Genomic DNA, 6,719 nt, shown 5'->3' with positions numbered 1-6,719 from the left:
GTTGTGTTTGTGTGGCACTGACCATTTGTGCAGCACCAAACATGTGGGTGTGTTTTAGACTTAAAACTGTTGCACAAATAGAAGTCCCATATACTCTTAACCCAGCTTCTCCGTATGTTACCATCTTACATAATCACAGTACAATCAAAAGCATGAGATTAACATTGATACACTACTACTAACTAATCTACAAACCTTATTCTAGTTTCATCAGTGTCCCTTAGTGTCCTTTTTCTGGACAAGGATCCATTCCGGGATCATATGTTGCAGTTAGTTGGTAAATCTTCTTAGTCTCCTTTGCTCTGGCACAGTTCCTCAATCTTTGTCTTTCATGACCGTGACACTTTTGAAGAGAACTGGCCGTTTATTTTGTAGATTCTGCATTATAGAAGGTTCCTCAATTTGAAGTTGTCTGATACTTCCTCATGATCAAATTCAGAGTATGTATTTGGGGCAAGAATACCCCAAAAGTGATGTGTTCTCCTCAGTGCATTATATCAGGAGACCCATGAGGTCGGTTTGTCTCGTTATTAGTGGTGTTAACTTTAATAACTTGGTTGAAGTGGTGTCGGGCAAATTGCTGCAAAGTCACTGTTTTTCCCATTATAATTAATATATGTCTTGTAGAGAAGTACTTTAACCCGATATAAATATCCTGTTCCTCATACTACTTCCACCTACTAATCTTCACATCCACTGAGAATTCTTGCCTGAAAATATTATTACCAGCTATTTGCCAAACGGTGATCTTTTTGTTTCCATCCTTCCATCTATATATATTAATTAGAATCCTACTGTTAGATTTTCCTTCTCCTCCATTTATTTACTAAATTACTTGTGTAAGTATGGACTGGATTTTTTTTTTTTTAATGCTATAGGTTATAATCCATTACTATCACTTTTCTTGCTCAAATTGTCTCAGATTTGGCCATGGGGAGCCCCTTCAAGTTGACTATCTGTGTCCTTTCAATGTATCCCCTTTATTTTTTTTTAGCACTTTCTTATTTTCTGGCACCACAAGGCTGATAATGTACTTTCCCAGCCCCAGTCCTGGAGCCAGCAAATTTCCCAGGGAGCATTGACTCCTTTTGTTAGAAAATGATATTTAGAAAAGAAGATTAGATATGTTCATTGCTACTGGGATGTCACTGCATCTAGGTCCTCTCAGCTAGAAATGTGTGTATCTCTACGCACACATATCTATCCCTATATAGATAATCCGTGATTTGGTATGATATCTCCAATTCCAGTTCAGCACCAAACTGTTTATTCTAGCCTTCTCCATTTCCTTTTTTGTATCTCTCTTCTCTGATAGTGGAAAAACTTGACTCTCATTAACCACACTCCATTTATTAATTTAATTTATTTGCTCAGTCCTGAGTAGAATGCAGTTTAAGAATTGCGGGGCCAGCCCCGGTGGATAAGTGGTTAAATTCGGTGCTCTTGGCTTTGGTGGCTCGGGTTTGGTTCCTGGGTGCCAACCTACACTGCCCATCTGTCGGTGGCCATGCTGTGACAGGGCACACATACAAAAAGAGGGAGATTGGCAGCTGATGTTAGCTCAGGGCGAATCTTCCTCAGAAAAGAAAAGAAAGAATTGCTAACCCATACCTCCATACCCCATACAGTTCTTTTTGTCTTTAGTCTTACAGTGTGCAGTGTAAGAACAGTTTTCCTTACACCCTTCTGTATGGTAATGTTACTCCTTTGTAATACAGGTTCATTTGTCACTGTTTGTATTTTATTTTGGGTTTCCCCTTATACACACATCTTGGTTGATTTTAATTATTTTTTGATTATGCGAAACATTACCATGGTTCTAAAAGTCAGAATTAGACAAAAACATCTACCCAATCACTCTTCCGTCATTTCTTCTCTCCCAATCCCATTCCCCCGTTCTTTCTACACTGTTCCCACTCACCCATTAGAGGTAACCAACCTCATTAGTTTGTTGGGGTTTTTTAATGTTTAAATATACGTAAAAATATACATAAAATTTAAATATACATAAATTTTACCGTTTCAACTATTTTTAAGTGTACCATTCAGTGGCATTAAGTATATTTATATTGTTGTGCAGCCAGCACCACCATCTATCTCCAGAACTTTTTTCATCTTCCAAAACTGAAACTCTATCCATTGAATGGTAACTCCCCATTCCCCCCTCCCTCCAGCTCGTGGAAACCACCATTCTGCTTTCCATCTCTATGAATTAAGCAATTTTAGGTGCCTCATATAAATAGAGTCATACAGTATTTGTCCTTTTGTGACTGGCTTATTTCACTTCGTATAACATCTTCATGATTCATCCATATTGTAGTGTTGTCAAAATTTCCTTCCTTTTGAAGGCTGAATAATAATCCATTGTACGTATGTACCACATTTTGTTTATCCATACACCTATCAACAGACCACTTGGGTTGCTTGCACCTTTTGGCTGTTGTAAATAGTAGTGCTGTGAACATGGGTTTACAAATATCTCTTCAAGTCCCTGCATTCACTTCTTTTGGGTATGTACCCAGAAGTAGAATTGCTGCATCATATGGTAATTCTGTGTTTAACTTTTTGAGGAATCACCATACCATTTTCCACAGCTCCTGCACCATTTTACATTCCCACCAGCAATGCACAAGGGTTCCAGTTTCTCCACATCCTTGCTAACACTTGTTGTTTCCTGTTTTTTTTTTTAATAATAACCATCCTAATGAGTGTGAAGTGGTATTTCATTGTGGTTTTGATTTGCATTTCTCTAATGATGAGTGATATTGGGATCTTTTTCAGGTGCTTATTAGCCATTTGTATATCTTTGGAGAAATGTTCTTTGCCCATTTTTCAATCAGGTTGTTTTTTGTTGTAGAGTTGTAGGAGTTCTTTACACATTATGAGTATCAATCCCTTAGCAGATATATGATTTGCCAATATTTCTTCCCATTCCAGAGATTGCCTTTTCACTCTGTTAATAGTGTCCTCTGATGCACAAGAGTTTTTAATCTTGGTGAAGTCCACAACATGTCTATTTTTTCTTTGGTTGCCTGTGCTTTTGTTTCATATCCAAGAAATCATTGTTAAATTCAATGTGATGAAGATTTTCTGCTATGTTTCCTTCTAAGAGCTTTGTAGTTTTAGCTCTCACATTTTGATCTTTCATCCATTTTGAGTTAATTTTGTATATGGTATTAAGTAAGGGTCCACCTTCATTCTTTTCCTGTAGCTATCCAGTTTTCCCACCCCCATTTGTTGAAAAAACTATCCTTTTCCCCATTGAATGGTCTTGGCTCTCTTGTTGAAAATCATTTGACCATATATGTGAGGGTTTCCATTCTATTTCACTGATCTAGATATCTCTCTTTATGGTAGTACCACACTGTTTTGGGGGTTTTGATAAGGATTGCGTTGAATCTGTTTATCACTTTGGGTAGTATTGACATTTGTCTTGTTCGGCTCAGGCTCGCATAGCAAAACACCATAGATCGAGTGGCTTAAATGACAGAAATTTATTTTCTCACAGTTATGGAGGCTAGAAGTCTGAGATCAGGGTGCCAGCATAGTCAGATTCTGGTGAGGACTCTCTTCCTGGCTTGCAGACGCCCACCTGCCTTCTTGCTGTTTTCCTCACATGGCGGAGAGAGAAAGTGCGTGTGAGCTCCCTGGTGTCTCTTATAGGGATACTAATACTATCGTATCAGGACCCCACCCTTATGACCTCATTTAACCTTAATTACTTCAGCAATGGCCCCCATCTCCAAAAACAGTGATATTAGGGGCTAGAGCTTCAACATGTGAGTTTGGGAGGGACAGAGTTCAGTCCATAGCAGCATCTTAACAATATTACGCTTTCCAATCCTTGAACACAGGACATCTTTCCATTTATTTATGTCTTCTTTCATTTCTTTCACTAATATTTTGTAGTTTTCAATGTGTAAATCTTTTGCTTCCTTGGTTAAGTTTACTCCTAAATATTTTGTTCTTTTTGCTTCTATCATAAATGGAATTATTTTCTTAATTTCCTTTTCAGCTTGTTCATTGTTAGTGTATAGAAATGCAACTGATTTTTGTGTGTTGATTTTATATCCTGCAACTTTGCTGAAATGTGTTTATTAGATCTACCAGTTTTTTTGTGGACTCTCCAGGGTTTTCTACATGTAAGATCCTGTCATCCGTGAACAGAGGTAGTTTTGCTTCTTCCTTTCCAATTTGGATGCCTTTTATTTCTTTTTCTTGCCTGATTGCTCTGGCTAGGACTTCCAGTACCATGTTGATGAACATCTTTTCATATGCTTAAGGGCCATTTTTACATCTTTTTTGTGAATTGTTTGTTCATATCTTTTTCCTATTTTTCTTTCAGTTTTTTGGTGCTTTGTCTCATTGTTTAAGAATTCTTTACCTTTTAAGAATATTAGTCCTTCATCTGTGATGTATGGTGCAAGTATTTTGTCCCTGTTTGTCAGTTGTCTTTTGATTTTTTTATGGTTTTTTTGCCATGGAGTTTTTATTGTATTGTCAGATTTACCAATATTTTCTTTTACTGCTTCTGGATTTTGAAAGCCTTTCTCAACCCCAGGATTAAAGAGGAATTTACCTGTGTAAATTTCTTCTAATACCTGTGTAGATTCATCTATTACATTAGATCCCCAATCCATTTGGGGTTTAATTTTGTACATGGTGTGAGGTATCAATTTAATTTTATATTTTCCCAGTGGCTACTCAGCTTTACCAGCACTATTTATTAAAAACTTTGTCTTTGCCCCAGTGATTTGCGATGTCATCTCTAGCACATACTAAATTTCCATATATCCTTGGTCCTATTTTTAGGTCTTCTGTTCTACTGGTCTATTTATGTACTACTACCACACTGTTTTAATTGTAGAGGCTTTATAGTATATTTTAGTGTCTGGTACAGCCAGTTCTCTGATATTTATTTTTTATTGTCAAATTATTCAGTTTCTCCTTTTCACTATTTCTGCAACCAAGAGTTCTGATGGCATAGATCTGTGTTTTTTGGAGGGTTGTGATTTGTTGATTCATGAGCGATGGCCCCTGTATAATTGTGCACAGATACCCTGGCTCATGTAGCACTCACTATTGATATTTCTGATTTTCACAGTGTGGACTAATAAACAAGGTCTTCTGTGCCTGGCTTTTCAGAGAATATGACTGGGGACCTATCACAAAATCTGGATTCACAAGTCTAAGATAAAAGGTTGTTTCAGTGACCAGATCTAATTTGATTTTGGGCATTTTGGGTTTTGGGTAGTCAGTCTTAAATTTGTTTCAGGCCAAATCCCTGTTCTTCTTTTGATAAATTATAAAAAATAAAAGAATATAGCTAGTAGTACTTGATGTTTGTAAGTAAATGGTTACAGCAGGGTTTTAAACAAGGTCCTGGTCCCTGTTCTTAGAAGTCAGGGTTCTGCAGACTCCATGAAATTGTATGCACCGTTTTTATAGATATTTATTCATTTTATTTTTTCCTTGGAAGAAGATTTATGATTTGAGAAGATTTTCAAAGAGATTCATGACCCTTGAAAATTAGGACCATGGTTCTAAAATCAAAGACAGTGATACCTAGTAACAGCCTTTGACATGTCCACAATTTACACTCAACAATAGGGAAACGGAAGAATGTTCCATCATCTGTTATATTCATATGATGGAATATTACCCAGCTAATAAAAAATATGCTTATAAGGAGTTAACCAAAACAATGAAAAAGCTGTAATGATCAATATGATGAATAAGAAAGTGCTCAAATTTTGCAAAGATCCTACCCAAAAATTTTTTAATTAGTGAGTAAGTGGAGAAGAGATTGTATATCTGACACCATGCTTTCTGCTTTGCATACACTGTCTTATTTAATCTGGAAATTGCATGTTCTTGAAAATTGGTCATTCACAGAATGTTTTGGATAGTGAAGCTGTCTCAGTGTACCAGAGAATATGAGTTAACATTGAAAGGACTGTTTAGATGTTATTTGTTTCAATCACACTGATTTCCATTTTTGTCCCCATTTGTGTCATAGACATTGACTCAATTACTCTTAATTTTTCTACCTCCAGAAAAATGAATACCAGCAACAACTCTGGTTATTTATTTTTAAGTGGAAACAATATTGTGATTTTTTTTATTATGAAATATCTAAGTGTAATGCAAAAATCTAGAAACTTGCAAAAAATGTAATTCCGCCATCCAGAGATAAATATTCTTCATATTTTGATAGATATAGTTCAAATGTTTTTCTGTGGGATTTTATAGAGTGGTGTCACTTTTACATAAATTCTGTAACCTGCCTGCCTCATTTAATAATGCATTGACTATCGTACAGTTACATTTTAAAATCACTGTATAGTATTTCATTATTGAGGTGCACCTTGATTTATTCATTTTATTGTCTACTAAAGAATATTTATGTCTCTATATTTTAGTTGTGAAATAGTCCCCAAATTATTCTTGTGCATACAACTTTATGTATTTTTATAATGAATTCCTTTAGGATATTAGACATTTATTAAGAATTTGCATATATGCAAAATCCTAATCTAGAACTCAGGGAGACAAAATGCTTTTAAAAAGTTGTAGTGTCGGGGCCAGCCCCATGGCCTAGCAGTTAAGTTGTGCACGCTCCGCTTGGGCACCCTGGTTCACGGGTTTGGATCCCAGGTGCGGACGTATACCACTTGTTGGCCATACTGTAGTGGCAACCCACATATAAAGTGGAGGCA

At 36.3% G+C, this 6,719-nt stretch overlaps 1 protein-coding gene across 3 annotated transcripts in view; it reads left to right on the top strand.

The window, feature by feature from the left end:
- The window catches only part of ZNF565 (zinc finger protein 565), a 31,949-nt gene that overhangs the window by 957 nt on the left and 24,273 nt on the right, over nt 1-6,719 (top strand). The gene's annotated exons all lie outside the window — the stretch shown is intronic.

This window comes from Equus przewalskii, chromosome 9 (assembly GCF_037783145.1).
Source record: "Equus przewalskii isolate Varuska chromosome 9, EquPr2, whole genome shotgun sequence".
NCBI lineage: Eukaryota > Metazoa > Chordata > Mammalia > Perissodactyla > Equidae > Equus > Equus przewalskii.
The sequence above is the reverse complement of the archived record's forward strand: the minus strand, read 5'-3'. Positions and strand labels throughout refer to the sequence as shown.